General features: G+C 39.8%; 1 protein-coding gene across 1 annotated transcript in view; it reads left to right on the forward strand.

Annotated features, from left to right (window-relative positions):
- The first annotated feature begins 2,486 nt into the window (after positions 1–2,486).
- The window catches only part of LOC149428758 (zinc finger protein 219-like), a 37,281-nt gene continuing 19,138 nt past the window's right edge, over positions 2,487–20,629 (forward strand). Inside the window, exon 1 of the mRNA XM_089667039.1 lies at positions 2,487–3,329. The gene's annotated coding sequence lies outside the window, so the exon portion shown is untranslated. The remainder of the gene's footprint in view (positions 3,330–20,629) is intronic.

Consider the following 20,629-nt stretch of genomic DNA (forward strand, 5'->3'; position numbering starts at 1 on the left):
TCTAAACTAATTCCCAGGTGCCTGTGGTGGGTTGAAACTAGTTTCTACCTATTGCAAGCTAGTAAACAAGTCTGGAGAGTCTCTGAGAGATACAGAACATCTTCTGAGACTCCATGAGACTTGCTTCAACCACTGGGAGCCTGTGAGGACCCTCAAAATTGGTGTCTCCTAAAATTTTTCGCTTGCATGTATACAGTGTGGAGCATATAACATACAGTACAATGTACAGACTGGGACACCCACCTCAAAGCTCCCATCAGTGGATTAGCAGGCTTGCACTTGCCAGGCTGCAGGAAGATCTGCACATTCTGACCAGCAAGCTTGATTTAGAGGGTTCTCTCTTACATGAAGCTCCATCTACTTCTTATGCATCATTTCCCTACCCCTCTCACTGTTGGCCCAGTTCACACAACACAAAAAAACCTGTAGGGAAAAAAGTTAGGAAATATAGTTACCCTCAGCTTTAAACTGCAGGGGGGGATGTCATACTTCAGAGAATGCTGAGTAGCCCGAATTTCATTAGATGATGCTCGAGAACAGTGAAGGATGATCTTGTAAGATTTGGTCTACGCAGCATTCCCTAGGATATTGCAGGAAGGACTATGATGTCACCTGCACCAGGGCAGAAGTAAGGAGTATTTAATAAACTGTTGTGAATGTGCCCTTTATTCATAAAAAGCAGGCTTATTTCTGTCAACTGTTGTCATATTACTGTAAAACGACCTCTGCTTGGTTACTAGTTTTTGTATGCCTGTGTAAATAAACCTGATTATATTTGCCTAACCCTTTCCAGACTGCATACAGAAGTAACTACTATAATAATGTATTACAGTGAACGAATCTCTATAATAATTTATTACTATTAACTAATCCATCGGTGACTAATATTTTATATATCCAACTGACAAACATTGCAGTTAAAACTGGCGGCATCACATGTCAAGCTTTTTATGTACATAGTTGCTTCAACAGGAACCTGCCATGACAGAAAGTTGCCTGGCTTTTATGCTGAATCTACAGCTACTTAGTAAGTCGCTAACCTGAAGCAAGTATGCAACTATTACAAGCAGTGAAAGTCCTGACTTCTGTACTAGCACAGTCACTGCCTTACAAATAAAGATGGTGAAAATATGTGAATTTGGAAAATCTCATACATCTTGGCTAATTGCATATATGCAGTATATGATTTGCCTGAATATATACTTTCAGATTTGTCTGTGGAGAGTTCTCTTTTGAGTTCATGGAATCAGGGTCTTCATGATACTTAGACTGGATACGTTCGTATACCTAATTCAGACAAATAGAAAAAAGGGGATTCACCAAATTTGCAGGGTTCTGAAATCAGTTTGCTCATTTGTGCTTACTAAGTAATAAAACTGGAGTATCTGCGTGACAGCTTGGCGACAAATAGTTGGGGTTAGGAATGGCAGTACAAATATATCTGATGACAGGAACACTACTATACATAAAAATATATATATATATATATATATATATATGTATGTATTATTATATTTTTTTTTTTTAATACGTTTTACAGGCATATTTTCTCGTACGTGTCATCTATGTGTTTAAGAATTGTACATTAATGTGTACATTTGAGAAAGCTGTGTATCTGTCTGTGTGTAAGGTGATAGTGATTTCTTCTTTGCCTCTGTCTCTCTCCTCTGTGTTGTCATTCAGACTGTGTCCTCATTATCTGCTGATCAATAAATTGAGTCTTCACGGAGATGTGAGGAGGCACGAAACAAACAGGAAGACAGAGAAATGGAGACAGAAGATACAGGTAATATACCAAATAGAAAATGGAGCAGGAAAGAAGCATAGGAGGAGGGTTGATGTAGATAAATTAAAGGGCATATGGAAAGAGCAGATTTCTCTGTTTCAGGTAAATTGTAAGGAAAACAAGGAATGCAAAAAAGACACAGTGTGGGTGAGAAAGTAGAGAAGCAGGGGCGTTTTGTAAGAAGTCATAGCATAGTGCAGGTAAAATCCGGAATTTTACCCCTACACTTTAAATCACTTAACAGAATTGTGGCACACAGGCACAGAACTTTTGGTGTTGTGTAGGACTAACATTTATTAGTAGATAAAATGAAACATCTTGGTATCCTGTGTCAAAAGTGACAGAGCTTTTTTTTACCTGTACAAAAGGAGTGTTTTCTGTGGGTAGGACAGAGGTATGCAAATCGGAAAGTATGCCCTTTACACAAAATGTGTGCATTAGGCCATGATCCTGGACATTCTGTTATATTGCAGAAAGTATAAAACACCAGTCCAGACCAACAGCAGACATGACCAGAATGGTACCCTGGGTAAGCCCAGTTATAGACTGACAGAATTGCACCTTGCCACAAATGACCACCACAAAGTGAAGACAAAGGCAGAGGTGAGGACAGGAAAGAAAGCAATAATTAAGAGGGTCATGCGGAGGGGGGGGAAGTATAGGAGACACATAGTTCATGTGAGAGGGAAGAAGACTGCAGAAGGAGATGCAGGTGAAGGAAGATGACTAGTGTAGAAGACAGGCACACTATATGGAGGGAATCCATGTCATAGGGCATAGGTTGACAATAGGAAAGGTGAGAGATTCGGGATAAATTATAGCTCGATTACTAGAGGGTGATAGACAAGAGAGCAGATGTGAGACTCATTGTGAGAGAAAGAACCTCAAAAGAATGATATAGGTGTAAAGGGGGAGGGACCATGTGAGGATTCAGACAGGAAAACTGTGGGAGCGAGGAAGCTACGGGGAGAGAAAAGCAAAAGAAAAGTGTACAGAAAAAGATCAAAAGAGAGAGTTCAGCAGAGTAAGGAAGAGGGAAAGCGGGACAGAGCAAACAATGAAGTGAGATATTAAAGGAATGAGTGAGGGAGAGAAGGAGGGAGAGAGAGAGATTATAGAATCAAAGAAAAAAAATCAGCCCAGAGAGAGTGAGAGAGACAGAGCAGTGTTGACAGACAGAAATTAATCAATAGGCAGACAGGAAGAGAGACAGGGGAAAGAGAGAGGCTCTGAAAGAGAGACTGTTTCTAAAAAGAGAGGGAAAAGGAGAGAAAGTGAGAGAGGCAGTCAGCGAGAGGAGAGAGATAGAGGAGGAGAAGGGGGAGGAAGGGGGGCATCCATTTTTGTGGCGGGGATTTGAGCTGCTTTTGTGTAACTCTCCCTGAGAGATCGCATGCTTGATGAAAGGCCCTTAGAAAATGCAAATTGCAGCACGCATGAAAAGCACAAAGAGGCATCTCGCTGTCCCTGCCATGGGTTTAATTCTTCACCAACCACGTAGCGCTGACGTCGGGAGCAGATAATCTCTTCTCTGCCCGGGAGTGTGAGTATAACACACAGACTTTACTGCTCGGGGAACACTATTTTATCCATTTATTGTCCGGGATCGGGGACTCTTATCCCGCATGAGGGTCTGGGGAGGACGGATGGAGTAGTGTATGGGAGGATGTGTTTTTTCTGGAGTGGGGGATAATTTGGGTTTGTTTTTCTGTAAACAGTGAAAGAAGGGAGTGAAATAAAATGAATTATTGGTTAAAAAACTTAGCAGGTGCAGAGGGTTAGTAGAGAGGAGGGGGGGAAAGAGAGAGGGAGGGTAAAGAGACACAGAGAAACGGAGAGAGAAAGAGAGAGGAAGGGAGGAAAAAGAGGAGAGAGGGAAACGGAGAGAGGGGGCGGAGAAAGGGAGTGAGAGAGAAGGAGAGAAACAGAAAGAGGAACGAGAGAGAGTGAGAGAGAATCCTGCGAAGGATGCACAGAGGCACCGGACGGAATGAGACTGGGAGAAGGGAGACAAGTGTCAACATGTAAAAACTGAAATAGCTTGATTGAGAGAGACTTTAAAACCAGGAAAGAAACATTAAGAGAACAACAGAGCAACTTTTTCCCTTTAAGTGTGTGTTTTTTCTTCTCTCACTCTCTCTCCTTCTATGCCGAGCATGGGGAAGGGGGGTAGGAAGAGGGGGAATGTGAGAATAAAGGAGGGAGGGTTAGGGGAATGAGAGGGTCTTTGTACTGTGAAGCAGTGGGGGGGTGAAGAGAATGAAGGAGGGGGGAGTCACAGAATAAGGTGAAAGGGTTTTTGGTGAAAGAAAGAGAGGACAGGGTGCAAGAGGGAGGGGGAGATATACAGGTTTAACCCTGTGCATCATGGAGTGAGCAGAAGACAGTTTGATAATAAGTACTTTAACCCTTGTCTGTGACAGAGCAGCCTGGGCTACTTTACATGCCTTCCTGTTGGTGGAGAGAGGGTTAAGTGGGGTGCAGCAAAGGGTGGGTTCTCACCCCCGCCCCACATATACATGCCCGCCTGTCTGTCTGGGGCCTGGGCAGGGAGGGGGTAGAATGAGGCCTTGTGATTTTCTGTCTCTCGCTCTCTCTGTCTCTATTACATGGCTGAGTGAGTCTGAGTAATGAATGTGTGATGAAATTACACGGGCGCACACATACACACAGGAATATGCACACTCACAGATACATACAGAAACACACAGGCATGCAGAAAACTTATCAGCTTGTGTAAGTCTATCCACAGACAGCAGACAGAACCTGTCACACTGCAGTACACATATGAGATTACATGTACAGACACAGTTATGTATACAGTTACAGTGATGAACATTGGGCTTTTCTCAAGGGTATACAAACACGCACAGAAAAGTTATACATACATAGTCTCCAGGGTCTTTCTACATAAGGAAAACATAGGCATATATACCAACAGAGAAAGAAAAACACAAACTCCTCACTCTGGCATTTTTCAGTATTTTAGAATGTGCTTTCACACAGAAAGCAAAAGAAATAATTGGTGATCAAATAGTTCTGTAAATAGAAGGCATACCAGGGGGTTAACAAACTCCTCACTCTGGCATTTATCAGTATTATAGAGGGCAAGGGGAAATAATTGGTGATAAAATAGTTATGTATATAGAAGGCATGCAAGGGGGTTAACAAACTCCTCACTCTGGCATTTTTCAGTATTCTAGAGGGCAAGGGGAAATAATTGGTGATAAAATAGTTATGTAAATAGAAGGCATATAAAGGGGTTAACAGTCCTTGCAAACAACATGGATTATATGTTCTGAATAGAATTTTTATATACATTCACACAGTCTCAAATATTTGTTTTTAGATAATAATACTGCTGTGTTGGGAACAGTGCTGTATCATTTGCAGGATTAATATTCATTAAATTGCAGGAGACATGATCCTCCCATGTCATCTGTGCCCCAGAATGTATAATGGCGACTTGATGCACTGCAATAGAGGCACAGGTGCACAGACCTAAACATGCAGGGTTACACATGGAAGATATCGCACTCATCCACATAGTGGCATATAGAAAGGGAATAAGTGGCCACAAATATTCAGTGAGCAAAATAACAGGATCAGCATGAATGCATTTGCAAAGCAAAAAAAGGGTCCTGCTTGTGATAGTTTACTGTCTGATGGGAGATGATATTGGAGATGGAGGTTCCTCCTGCTGTGAAATGCACAGTAGCATGCATTACAGCTCTAAAGTATCAGGGCGCTCTGGGAGTGCTAGGAGAGCCAGCCACCCATATGGTGCTATTGAGGAATGGAAGGTGAAAGTGTGCTGCCCACATGGTGCATCCCCGTAGGGAACACATGGTGGCCACACAGCTGATTCCACTGGCTGTGATGTCTGTAGTGAAAATAGACAGACTAGCTGCACCTGATAGCCTTACCTCATTGAGGATTCTGACTGTTATAATGAAAATAAAATCTATTCCGAATACTGAGACAAAATATTTTAATTGGCTGCAAATTTTTAAAGTGGTTTTCTGCAGCTGTAGATCCTAATCTTTTTGTGCTGCAGACTTGTTTAGGATTTTACAGTTTACAGCTTTATTCAGGCATTGATACAGAATTCATAAGAAATCTGTATATCCTATAAAAAAGAAAAAATTCAGTTATTTTATACATCACTGATGCTGTACTAAATATCTGTATTCTCGTAAAGAGCACCCATGTATTTATCTGAAAGAACATTTACAGTATGTAGGCAATACAGTTAATAAGTGAGTTAACTTTTAAGAATTTTGTTAATATTTCATTTGACCCAAACTTTACCAGGAAAAAATATGCAGTCATCCTTTACTGTTCATCGTTTACTATTCAGACTGCAGTAAATCAATGGAAGGTGAAAGGAAGTTGCTGTTAGTTACTACATTTTTTTTTATGTCTTCAGTGCATTTTGTGCTGCCTATTTTTACAAACCTGATTAGATGATTTATATAGACATTGTACAAAGAACATACTGTGAGCAAAATATATTTGTGGTGTTTTGTTTTTTTTTTAACAGTGACAGCATTTTTGCTGTTGTGACATTATTGCTGAGGGCCATTCACAACTTCAAGTTCTGAAATTTTAAGTTTTGTGTGATGTGCTTAGCAAAGTATACATATTGGGGACATTTAGAATACTTACATGGGCCATGCCTGCTGGTGTCTAACCCCAAAATATCCCATTTACCTGACTTGTATACCCACTTTTCCTTGCTTGTTGCTAATCTTCCTGCTTTAAAAAAAAATGCCAAATTACTTTTTCCCTCTCTGCAAAGATGAACAGTAGAGTGGATGAGAACCGGCCTGCGCAATTACTGGCACAACCAGCCTCCCAGTGTGGCCATTTACAACTTTGTTATGTGACAATAATTTTCTGTGTTTGGTGCCATTACACTGCTCTGAAAATTTTTCTTACTGAACTCTGTAAGAAGAAATAGACCAGAGTTTTACATATTTTGTTTGTGCTGCACCACAAGTCAGTCCATGGAACCTACACTCACTGGCTACTTTATTAGGTACACCTTGCTAGTGTCAAGAAAATATCCCCCACACCATTACACCACCACCAGCCTGACCCATTCATAGAAGGCAGGATGGATCCATGCATTTATGTTGTTTATGCCAAATTCTGTCCCTACCATATAAATGTCGCAGCAACCAGTCTGCCCACTCTCCTCTGACATCAACAAGGCATTTTTGTCCACACAACTGCCATTCACTGGATATTTTCTCTTTTTCAGACCATTCTCTGTAAACCCTAGAGATGGCTGTGTGTGAAAATCCCAGTAGATCAGCAGTTTTTGAAATACTCAGACCAGCCTGTCTGGTACCAACAATCATGTCACATTCAAAGTCACTTAAATCCTCTTTCTTCCCCATTCTGATGCTCGGTTTGAACTTCAGCAAGTCGTCTTCACCACATCTAGATGTCTAAATGCATTGAGTTGCTGCCGTGTGATTGGCTGATTAACAATTTGTGTTACCAAGCAATTGAAAAGGTGTAACTAATAAAGTGGACGGTGAGTGTATATGTTACAGTCAACCTGGTTTTTAACCAATTGAGAAAATGAGATTGTCATTGTTACTCATCGCAAACACTCAGACACTTGTATCTTTTAACTTGCTGTAGAAAAAAAAGGAAGGTAACAGTGTGCTTTGGGTACACAAACTTAAACTTTCCTCAAGCTTATCAGTGAAGGCTAGTAATACTAGGTTGCATATAGAAGGGCAGATATTGCCTCTAAAATGATGAGAGGGGAGTTACCCATCCATCTTCACACAGGTTTAAGTTGGCCATACATGGATTTCAGTAGCGACTGGACAAATTTAATTCATGTATGGGCTAGCTGGTTGTACACAAGTTGGTCTATTGATCGACTACTGTACAACCAGCCTGTCGGGTTTTTCCCAAACGATCGGTGACACTGGCTGTGATCACTGGCTGTGACACTGGCTGATCATTGTATTCTGCCAGCGGGGAAGGCTTCCCGCAGGCAGAATACAATAGTTCAGCAGGAAGGATTCCCCCATTCACATTGAATGTGTGGATGGGGGAATCGGCTCTTTTTTTCCGTTCTGTATGTATGAAACATGTATGCCTGCCTTACTGAGTACAGAAACCTGCTGTGATGCTCATTTGAAGCAAAAGTTAAGAACTGACCCTGTGTGTAAGGAGATTTTGCATCAAGTTTGAAAATCTTTCTCTGTGATAACTAGTCCATCAGAGGGACTTTGTCATCACAAGTAGAACTTGAATATTAGATCATCGCTTTCTTGTTTGGGACTGTTTATGGCCATTCTATGTACACTAAGAAAAGCTATATATAGCTATATACCACTGAAACAACAGATTTGGCTACACATGCTAGTATACAAGTATTATGCTAAATCACAGTTGGTTGTGATTTAGCATAATACTTGTATACTAGCATGTGTAGCCAAATCTGTTGTTTCAGTGGTCACATTGTTGTTATTAATACAGGTTTAGTGCAACATACACACTGAAACCTTGCAGCCAAGTGTTAAAAATTCAAGATAGAATGTATATGCAGCCTGGCTACTCTTATGCCTAATATAGATATTATGTGTACATATTAATAGGTATATTTAGACCTGGCTACTGCATAAAATGTCTCTACAAAAATGTGCACAGTAACTTTAGTCCTGGCCACAGCACAGTATAAATCTATAACAATGTTGAATAATTCACACAGTCTGCCCTTTCATTGGTCCTGCAGCATTTATTCTATTAATGTAGGAACTACTATAATGAAAGTAGGACAGACCATGAGAATGAGAAATAGCAAGTGACACATGCCATTGCCTAGGGATACAGAGAAAGGTAAGTTTCAGTGCTTTGTTTCTTATGTCATACAACTTTATTACATTGGATTGTGCCTGTCCTTATTTAGTTTTCATGTGCCAATCAGAAAGTGGTAGATTGATAACATTCACCTCTGTGTCCTTGATCCTGTGGTCCACTGCTTAGAAAGTTCCAGTGTGATCGACTTCCAGGACTTGCTGCCTCTTTGCACATCTCTTGGACGTCTCCAGTGCCTTCTGTGAAACCAACACATAATAGAGTGACATCATAGGAGCAGGCCATAGGTCTAGACAGCTTGCAGCGGAATATGGGATGAGGGACACAAAAGTGAGTGTTGTTTACAAACATCTTCTACTGACCAAATCCTATGGTGTATTACATAGGGGTATAACAATTTTTAGATTCAGATATCCTATTTTGTTTTCTGACATGGACAAGTTATGTCTAAATTGCATGCTGAAACCTTGGGCCACAACATAAAAAAGGTTAATATACTGTTCTTTAATGCATTAAAGAAGCCACAGTGTCTGTGTGCAATGAGACAGGTGAAATGTACAAAGATAATAAATGTAATTTTCTGAAAATTGAAGGAAAGCATTCTTGTAATAACCACAAAGTCACTGGAATTATATTGGGCAAACCAATATTTTGGAGTCTGGTAAAAAAAAATTTTGATGACATGTATAATTTATTTGCATGACATACATAGCATTGCATGCTTTGCCTCAAATGTGATGTTTTCCTTCTATTAATGATATCACTATTCCTTAGTGTAGGGATAAAAAAACTGGCCATACACTGAGTCTTGTTCCTGATAGCGGCCCTGTTGCCACCACCCTCCTGCCCAGCATCCTTTGAAAAATTTGAAGGTGGAATATTGTCAGCTGAACAGCAGCTGCATCCAGTCAGATGTTGCAGCTGTTCAGATATTCTGTTGGCAAAGATTGTCAGTGTACAATAGCCAGCACTGCATATTCCTTCATCCATCTGTTCTGTATAGTATGGATTAAGGAATTTGTTGCATTTCTTTCAGCCTAAAGACCAGATGAAAAAGCATCTATCAGTGTATGGCCAGCTTTAGTTTGTGATGAAGTAATCTACCATAAATGCCAAAAAAGTATTTTCTAAATTTGACAGAAGCCACACATTTTCAGTGGCTAATACAATGTTACCGCTAGACAGAACTGAAATTGCTGAAAAATGCCTTCAACCTTATAGTGGACTCTGGGTGAGATGGTGCACAGAGTATCTGGTGCAGCTGTGCATAGGAACCAATCGGCTCCAAACTTTAGCTTGTTTAATTAAACATTGACCATAAAACTTGGAAACTGGTTACAATGCACAGCTGCCCCAGATTCTGTGTGCGCCCATTTTAGTAAATCTCACCCTTTATGGTGATCTGTAAAGCATTAAGGCCCCCCTTCTACAGCTTCTTGGGATTGTGAGCTGTGATCTTAGTTTTTACCTCGAGTACTACAGCTGATTAAAATAGTTATCCCAACTTAGCCACTCTACTGTTGGCAGACAAGCCCTGTGTTATTTTTTCTACTGTAAACTAAAAATGGAGTCCTCTTTCAAACCCTCCAATATAGTAACATGTGAATCCTCACCCTACTACTGTTTACCTTTTATTCAGTGTTCTATGATCATTGCATGATTCATAACAGCGCTCTTGAACAGCTGGCCTCTGTTGCAATAATATTTAAGGGAAATTCCATGTAGTTATACAGTATGTGGAGTGATATTAGACCCTAATCGTGATCTGTATGTGACCTTATAGGGGTCCACCTTTTTAGATTTGTTCTATTTGTGATCCCTGACATTTTTAAGGAATCTTATGAATTACATCATACTAGTTTTTTTTTTTATATTGGTAAAGATAGTGAAGTGAGCAAATGAGTGAAATACACTTTCTTCTATGGTATAGCAAGTTAATGGCTTCCCATTTCAGGACATTGTGAGTAGAAGACATTTTGGTGTGCACATATCATATTCGAATACAATAGCATGCTTAAAGCTAATACAAAATAAAAAGTACAAAGTACTGTTAAAGTGAGTAGATTTTATGTACATTGACGCCTTGCCCGGTTAATATAATATATAATATATCTCACCTTTAGGCTGGCACACTCATACTGAGGCGGTGTCTCATGTGGGTAAGACAACAATGACTGCAGCATTGTGTGCAATAGTCATTATGAGTATTACGATGCCATATGCATACTTAATGCTGACAGGGATATGATGCATGTCATCGGAAGTGTCAGATCATTGCATCTCTAACAGTTGTTTTGTACATGGCTGCAGAGGAGCTGCTTGATTTCAACAATACAGAAGCAAGTACTTAAGCATCAGAGGCAAAACCTCTGCTATATCCAAAAATAATTGTGTTTGCACAATCCATATTGAGGGGGACTTCTGATTATATCTGTTTCCAGATAGAAGCATTAGTGCTTATGATGAAGTAAATGTTACTAGCATCTCTCATGAAGACAAGTCTTGATAGGAATTATGCACATAGCTCTTTTCTCTTTCCTTCTTATGTAGAAAGGGTAAATGCATGCATGTTTCTTGTAAGATTTACCCCAAATTATTTCTAAGTGACCTCAAAGATTTAAACACGTTATAATGTTTGTTATCTTTATATGGTTTGCATAACAATATTAATATACATCACTAAACTACATTAGAAACAACAAATGCACCAAGTAGTCGAGTTAAAATACTTATGCATTTTAATCTGTTATTTGTACATTATCATTGGGTCCAAACCAACCAGTTTGGATTTTTTTGCAAAGTTTGCAACATTAAACCAGTACAGAACAGAAAAATTAAAATGGGTTTAAAAACATATATTCACTTTACATTTAAAGTGGTTGTAGAGGCTCAAGGTTTTTACCTTCATGCATTCTATGCATGCAGTTAAAAACCCTTCTGTGTGCAGCAGCCCCCCATATTACTTACCTGAGCCACTTCGATATCCAGTTATGTGCATGAGAGCCTCGGCTCTCCAGGGACTCTCTTCTTATTAATTACAGCCAGTGAGCCAATGAGGAGAGAGAGGGGGCAGGGCAGGGCTGAGCCACGGCTCCATGTGTGAATGGATAGGCAAAAGAGTGACTTGGGAGTGAGCCTGCTTGGGTACCCCCCATAGCATGCTGCTTGACCTGAGGGCACTCTGCAGGAGGGAGGGGCCAGGAGCGCTGGGGGGGGGGGGGGGGGGGACACTGAGGAAAGGAGAATCGGGGCTTCTCTGTGCAAAACCATTGCACAGAGCAGGTAAGTATGATTTTTTTTGTTTTGTTTTTTTAAACCCACAGCCTTTAATATCACTTTAAGTAAGATGGCACATAGATTCAAAAGATCTTCAGCAAATGCGGCAGGTGAATCGAAAACTAACAATGTAGACTTTTGAACAGAGATGGCCAGAGTTTTGGACGCCTGACTATTAGATTTGTTTTACAAAGTAGAATGTGTTTCTCAATAAACTCTTGTAGAATTATAGTTTCTGGCATTTGGGAGGACATGGGATGATTTACTAAAGCTGAGGCGTCAAAATCTGGTGCAGCTCTACATAGAAACCAGTCGGCTACCAGGTTTTATGGCAAAACGTAATTGAACAAGCTGAAGTTAGAAGCTGATTGGCTATCATGCGCAGCTGCACCAGATTCTGAGTATTCCAGTTTTAGTAAATCTCCCCCACACATAATTTGGGATTCTGACCTTCTTGAAGGCCACCTCAAGAGATGCCGACCCTCTGTCACTATGTTTTCAGGGTTACAAGCTTGCAAGTGTTGCCTTCCTTGCACAAACCAAGCCCACAGTAGACAGCCTTTCTGGTCTGCTGTAACTCTAATATGCAAACTATCTGTGGAGAGCTGGTAAATTGCTACTTACTCTCTGGTGAAAGGGCAGGGGAGCATTTTGGATTCATTGCCTATTCATATTGGCATATAATTAAATAATAATACAGATGCAAGAGTTTTTGGCTCCTTTCACACTGACGGTCCAATTGGGTCCGCCTGAAAAACTGACAGTTGGACCCGAACGGACCATCTATACACATCTATGGACCGACTGGCCTGCTGACATCCTCCAGCATTTGATCTGATCCTCTACACCAAAAGCAGATGGATGGAGATTCATTCCCCATCAGTCTGGTAGATAGTATGACAGTTGGGTGGAAACAGACAAGTGGTCCGTTTTTCCATTCGACTGACCCATAGAAGTCAGCGGGATGTTTCTGTGTACACTCTGCAGCAGTGGAGCGGACACAGACCGGTCATCTACCTGCTCAGCGGGGATCAGTGGAAAGATCCCCCGCTGAGCAGACTGATCCGTTGACAGGTCCACCCTCTCTGAAAGGGGCCTAAAAAGGCATTATAAATTGAAGTGAAGCTGTCTCTCCTCTTGACCATTTAGTTAATTCAGTAAAAAATCAACAGTTAACTTTGAATGAGCATCAGTTTTTCCCAGTGCAGTTACTAAAATACTGATAAAGGAACCTCTGTAGAAAATAACTATAGCAGTACTAGACCAAAGCATCACATTCCTGTCAGTGATAGTTACTTATGAATTTAATTTCTGTCAGAAATTTAGTTTCTGACAACTCTAAGGCAGGCAATACATTATACATGTTTTGCATTCAACCATTGAGTTAAACAATAAAAAAAATGTGCCAATAACCCCATCCACACATTGGATGTAGATGGATGAATCGCCCCCGCAGCGCTATTGTGTTCTGCCGGTGGGGAGCCTTCCCCACCAGCGGAATACAGTGATCAGTGTTGCTAGCTATAACTGGCAGCACTGATCGTTCAGGAAAAAAAACAGACAGGCTGGTTGTACACAAGTCTCTGTCTACATGTGTACAACCAGCTAGCAGCAGGTCCCTGCTGAACTTGCCAAATTTCAGTCTGTGTATGGCTAGCTTAAGTCTTATAAAAATAGTTTAGCTTTATACTGTATATACGTTAAGTTTTGAACAGAGTAGAGAGTAGTCTTTTTTTTTTTTTTTTTTTCTTTTCTTTTGCCATTACCGGGAGGCATTTCCTCTCCAGAGACACAAAAGAAAATGAAAAGCAAATCTATCCAAAGTCAGGGGCTCCCTCTTAGGCTGGCTGTAGATAGCTAGAATTTTGAAGGAGAATTCTTATGAAAATTTGCACCAAAATTCTTAGAACATTTTCAGAACTTTCAATGCCATTTGAAAGATTTTGTTTGACATTTGATTTTTGAATGAATGGACTTTACCAAATGAAAACCAGACCTTGTTAGAAATTAATTTGTTTGAGAAAATTTTCAATCTTGCTCCCTCAAATGTTCTCATCACTACAGTCCAAAACAAACATCGATTTTATCCACTAATGATTAGAAAAACAAACAAACTTTCTTAGAACATTCTTTTCATAAGAATTTTCATTAAAAATACTAATTTATGGCCAGCTTTAGGCTGGCCATAGACAGATCATTTTTATTTTTTCATTCAGCCAGCAGGCTGAAGCAAACAAAACAAATAGGTTCCCCCATCCAAACAAGCAAGGTGGACAAAAGAATCCTCCCTGCTGGGTCATTGTATTCTGACAGCAGGACTCATTACATCTCATTGAGAAAAATTTTCCAATGAGACAGATCATTAGAGCGACTTCTGTCGAGCAGGAACAGCCATAAATGGATCTAAATTTAGTTGGTCCCTTCTGAACCAGATGAGTTTCGATCCATCCATGGCCAGCTTTAGACAGTTGTTACTGGAACAGGTGTCCACACTGAAAGATTTCCCCTCACCTCCTATTGCAGAGACAATGTAAGTTTTCCCATCACTCTCCCTTTCTGTGACCAGGTCACCTGAAAAATAGGGTGGAGTTTTAACCCTTCTCTGCTCTGTCTAAAACTATAACAAAACAGTTTTGTCTTCATATAAACTTTAACTGATTGGTGCACGAGACTGTGGGATACTCCTAGGCAGATTAAATGGTATTAGCAAGGTGGAGTGGGGGCTTGCATATTTTCATCCCTCCAGCCAAGGAGATACAAATGCCTGCTGGTATGTCTTGGGGGGAGGGAATGCATTTTTCTAGTAAAACAAAGGTAAAAATTTAAATGTGAATACACAGCCCAGCTTTTGTAATATTTCAGGAGATATAAGGATAAATCTCCTAATGTTGATTCAAAATGATGAATTATACTAATGCATTTCAGTAATTTTGTGTTGGTTTCTATGTTTTAGCTTTGATTTCTGTGTATTTCATGCTTTTATAAATAGGTGAAATAGGTGAAATGATTGGTGGTAAGCTGCAAATTACTAGCATAATGTATAGTCTGAACCTTTTAGATCTTCATAAATAGTGTTTTCCTACAAAGAATAAAGGCCCTTACAATAAAAAGTTATTGCACAATATGAAATTAGTGTGCGTGAGTTTGAAACCCAGATGCAGTTAAATGCAATACAGTTCTGTTTTTAGGTAAAAAAAACTTGCATTTGAGATCAGTTTGGGATGCATTTGAGATACTTTAATATTGATTTTTATAGATAGATGAAAACCAATTACCATGATTCAAGCAAAATCAATAGTAAATACAGCTAAACACTGCTCCATATGATCTAATTCAAAATTCTAATTATCCAGATCCTCTAGAAATGCCTTACAAAAACAGTTTGGGGTTGAAACACAAACACCCACATGCAGTATACCTAAGACATGTATTGCATGACCCAGGAATCTCTGAGAGGACAATGGATGGCAATTTTGGACTACCTAAAGGTTTTTCCACAGATCTGAACATTCAGAAAAGATGAATTTTAGATAATTTGCTTAATGATACCATAGAAAAAGTAATGTTGCTCACTGTGCAACTAATTTTATCAGCACTAGAAATGATTCACCGGAAAACAATATGTAATTCAGAGAAATTGTTGCAGCAAAATTTTTTAATAGGTAGGTACAGTATACTGCTACAGCAGATCAAATTGAATAATTTTACAGCACCCTTCATTGTAATTACATTTTTAGAGCCCTCCCCCGATAATGCAAAGGTGATTGTTGCTATATAAATTCTGTATTATAATAATAATTACCTTTTTTTTAAACATAGGATTGTATTTCTAGCATAATCCATGGGTCACTTGGCACCATTATACTTGTAAAACATGGCTTTAGACATTTGTGTGCGAATGCTCTGGGTCCCCTTGATCTGTGCACTTAAAGGTTACAGTTATTGTCCAGTCAGTAGCAAATGCTAGTTACACTATTGCACAGATCAAATATCTTTGTGTAATACGACTCTAAATGTAGTAGGACCCTCACTGCTTTTGGTGCAAAATATCAATTACCGCCCCTAATTTCAGGCTCTAAGGCCTGTCAGGATACGGGTGCCAGCAATGGAAGAGCTCTGATAAGTTTTGACTCTTATTTTTGGTGAACAAATGTAGATTGTAGCATTTTTGTGTCACAGGTAGACATACCTTTTAACTGAGCAATTAATGACCAGTGTCTTACATTTAGTAGTCAGGGTTGTTGTGATTAGGATTGTCACACTTGTTAAACTGGACAGTCCTTGCTTTTTTAGCAACTTATGGTGAAAAATCTATATGTATGCTAACAATTTGTGGATTGTATACACTCACCGACCACTTTATTAGGTACACCTGTTGAATTTCTTGGTAACACAATTGCTAATCAGCCAATCATATGGCAATCACATGCCAGCAACTCAATGCATTTAGGCATCTAGACGTGATAAAGACGACTTGCTGAAGTCCAAACAGAGCATCAGAATGGGGAAGAAAGGGAATGTAAGTGACTTTGAACGTACGTGGCATGGTTGTTGGTGCCAGACAGGCTAGTCTGAGTAGTTCAAAAACTATTGATCTACTGGGATTTTCACGCGCAACCATCTCTAGGGTTTACAGAGAATGGTCTGAAAAAGAGAAAAAAAGAGCGGCTGTTGTGTGGATGAAAAAGCCTTGTTGATGACAGGAGAATGGGCAGACTGGTTTGAGATGATAGAAAGGCAACAGTAACTCATGTCGATATGGACCAAAATTTCTGAGGAATATTTCCAATACCTTGTTGAATCTATGCTATGTAGAATGAAGGCAGTTCTGAAGGCAAAAGTGGGTCCAACCCAGTGCTAACAAGGTGTACCTAATAAAGTGCCCAGTGAATGTATATAATGATGATATTCAATAATTATTTTTTATTTAACATGCCTTTATTTCCATTTTCTGTCATTACTTACAGACCTTGCAGTCCTGCAAATGAGAAAGCAAGAGCTCCTGATTGTAAACAGTGACCTGTAGCTGTCAGTGACAGCATGGTCACAGTGCTGTAAACATGTTCCCAGCACACAACACATATACACATACCTGTACACATATATATGGCATTATGGCATGAAAGTCCACTGCCAAATATTTATGTATGTCTGTTGGCAACAGGTTAAAGTATATCTCAAGCCCAAATTTTCTAGGGCATAGTTTCATCTTCACTTCCTGTCATTGTTTTATCTTCACTTTCTGTTCTGCTAACTACGTTTTACTAGACAGGAAGTGAATTACCAGGGACAAAGTCAGAAATAAAAATCTGACAGGGGTTCTAGCCATTTCCTGTTAAAGAAAAGCATTTTCATATGTCTGTACTTCTGTTGGAGAGTTTCCCTCACTTCCTATCTGGTAAAACATTGGTAAGGATAGAGTCAAGATAAATCTTTCTAACAGAGCCTCAGATAGCAATAAAACCTTACATGGGTTATAATCCTTCTCCACTCCTACCAAAACTAAGAAAAAAAAGTTTTTTTCTGAATATACAGTGTTTAAAAAAGCTGCAACTGCTCATTGCCCCAGCCTCTGTCACTATTACATTTTCTGGATAGCTTCATCTATGAGTACATGTGGGGAAAATAATAAATAAATGTGAAGTAAAAAAAGGAAGTATGTTAGTTTCACAATAAGTAGATTAAAGTAATACTGAAATTTTGGGAAGGTTTAGATGTGATTCGTTTAAGGAGTGAGGTTTAACTTATTTTATTGACATTTACATATTTACTTAATCACACCCCGAACGTCACCGCTGTGTCAGCAAAGGGACATGCTCCCACATGGGAAACACACCCAACCTTACAGAAGCTTGCATGTCTTTTTATACTTGATACATACAATAGAGGGATATATGGGTGATCACATAGAAGAACTTTGAGTTTAGTTTCAGAAAATGTATAAGAGGCCTGGAACACTGTTGCATTATGAAGAAACTTTTATCATGATATATAGTTAGTAATCTAGCTGGAATAGGTTCTGAGTCGTCACATTAATGACTCTTGTATATGGGCATTCAGGGAGTATTTGAGCCCCATCAGCATCAAGCTTCATCTGGCGCACTTCAAACCAAGATTGTCTGTCTGTAGGGTTAATTAAACAGTACAGGCAGCTTGCCTGCTGTGTCCATGAGCACTGTGTGTCAGTGAATGTTGTAAGGAAATGCAACATGATAGGATATCTTGGTTTGTTTGTCTTTTAGCTGTATATATAAACAGCACCAGTGCAGTGCCATTTGGGGTAATCTTAATGGTATTTAGTGCTGATATGTCTTGAATCTGATCACCAATGTACAGGAGTCCCTAATGCAGGCCGTAGACGGGCCGTTTATCGGCCGAATTGTCAGCCAATAAACGAAAAATTGGTTGTTGCCGATGCTGCCACCAATGTCCACGAAAAACGGCCGTTTTTTCATGGATTTTCCAGCATAACCGATAAAAATAAATGAGAAGATCCGCGAAAAATGTCCGACTGGCTGGCCCCACTAACGGTGTGAATATCAACTGATTTTTCCCGCGGACGAAAATTTGGCCGATTAAACGACCCGTCTATGGCCTGCATAAGTCAGCCATATATCATCATACCCTCTATAAATGTATCTTTCATATTATATACACATGCAGTATCTTAATGGGCCATATACCTGTTGCTCTGCATACAGGGCTGCCATTAGAAATCATGGGACCCCTATAGCTGACCTGACAGGGCAGTCAATGAGCAGTATGCCATGGTGACGCAGTCAGTGAGTAGTATGTAATGATAGGGCAGTCAGTTAACAGACTGTATGGGCAGAGCAGTCAGTGAGCAGTATGTAGTACCACTGTAGTCAACAAGCAGTATGTAATGGCGGGGCAGTCAGTGAGCAGTAATTATTGGCAGGACAGTCAGTGAGCAGTATGTATGAGCAGGGCAGTATGCACTATGTAGTGGCAGGGCTGGGAGCAGTGTGCAGTGTAGTAGCCAGTGAAGGAGCACTGTTGGAGGAAATTCCTGCAGGAGAAAACCTCTCCCCATCAGCCGCTTACTGCAAGGTTGGGGGTGAAAGACTCCCCGGACAGCCATCTCTGCTCCTCCCTCCTTCCCATTTTCAGCTGCTGTATCAGCCAGAGCGGCCACCTATGAATAAGGGAGAATTCGGCCACACCCCCACCCTGCTTACCACCTCCCCCAATCCAGGGAAAAGCCAATCAATTGTAAGAGAGTTCCCATTGGCTACCAGCCTCAGGAGGCTCCATGCAAGGCAGTACAGGGGCACACTGCACCCAGGGGAGACAGCCAAAAACAACCATTGCTGCCCCCCCCCCCTGGTGACCCTAATTAGCCTGGTAAAGGAAAACTGCCTACACTTCCCTGTCAGTAGCCCTGCCTCCATATACAACATAATGCTAACATATTTTTACTAAAATGCCATCAACTGAATGGGCAGCTTACTCTCAGGTGTCTCCTGAGCTCTCCCAATCATTGCTTCATTAGTATCCCATACATAGAGAGAGTGCTGCAGGATTTTTAAAATTTTTGGATAGAGTAGAGAAGGATTTTAATTGCTGCATTTCTAACACTTTCCCACTACTAATAAAAAAAGTTGCTATTATTATCATAGTACCTGTTGGGGAGATTACATGTCACTTCCCATCCTTCTGACACTGGTATTTAACCACTTCAATACCGGGCACTTTTACCCCCTTCCTGCCCAGGCCATTTTTCAGGTTTCAGCGCTCTCACACTTTCAATGACAATTGCACAGTCATACAACATTGTACCCAAACTAAAATTTTAGCATTTCCTTCACACAACTAGAGCTTTCTTTTGGTGGTATTTAATCACCACTGGGGTTTTTATTTTTTGCTAAATTGACAAAAGACCGAAAATGTTGAAAAAAAACCCCACGTTTTTCTTTGTTTCTGTTATAAAAGTTTGCAAATAAATAATTGTTCTTCATAAATTTAGGCCAAGATGTATTCTGCTACATGTCTTTGGTGAAAATAACCCAAATTAGGATGTATTATTTAGTTTGTAGGAAAGTTATAGAGTTCACAACTATGGGATATATCTGAATATTGATCAATCCTGAAGTACTGACAGCCAATCTAATTTCTTGAGGTCCAAGAATGTCAGAACAGTACAGATATCCCCCAAATGACCCCTTTTTGCAAAGTAGACAGTCCAACGTATTTCATAAGAGGCATGGCGAGTTTTTTTGAAGTTGTATTTTTTTTGTCATAATTTTTCGGAAAATTAAAAAATTATTTTCACTTTTTTTTTTTTTTTTACATACTGTCACCAGTGCAGTACAGCGTCGTCATATAACTGGCATGGCGGTGATCAGGGACACTGACTGGTGACAGTATGAAAAAAAAATATATAATTTAAATTTTTTTTTATTTTTAATTTTTTATTACATTTTTCTTTTCTTTTTTTTTAAGATTTTTTTTTTTTTTCTCATTTCACTATGACCAAAGTAGTACAATGTTACCATAGTACCAGTACCATTACACAATTTGCTTATAGCAAAGAATTACTTTGCTATAAGCAAGCATTTACCTGAATGACATCGATTCATTCGGGGGTTTTTCTTGTTTTTTTTTTTCTTCTCTGTGATTTGGCAATGGCTAATCGCACAGCTGGGCTGTGATTGGCCCAGCTTGTGCATGTGATCGCTGTGACCATTCACAGCTAGACAC

This window comes from Staurois parvus, unplaced genomic scaffold (genome assembly GCF_062004578.1).
Source record: "Staurois parvus isolate SC_StPar_1 unplaced genomic scaffold, SC_StPar_1.0 ptg002982l, whole genome shotgun sequence".
Classification (NCBI taxonomy): domain Eukaryota; kingdom Metazoa; phylum Chordata; class Amphibia; order Anura; family Ranidae; genus Staurois; species Staurois parvus.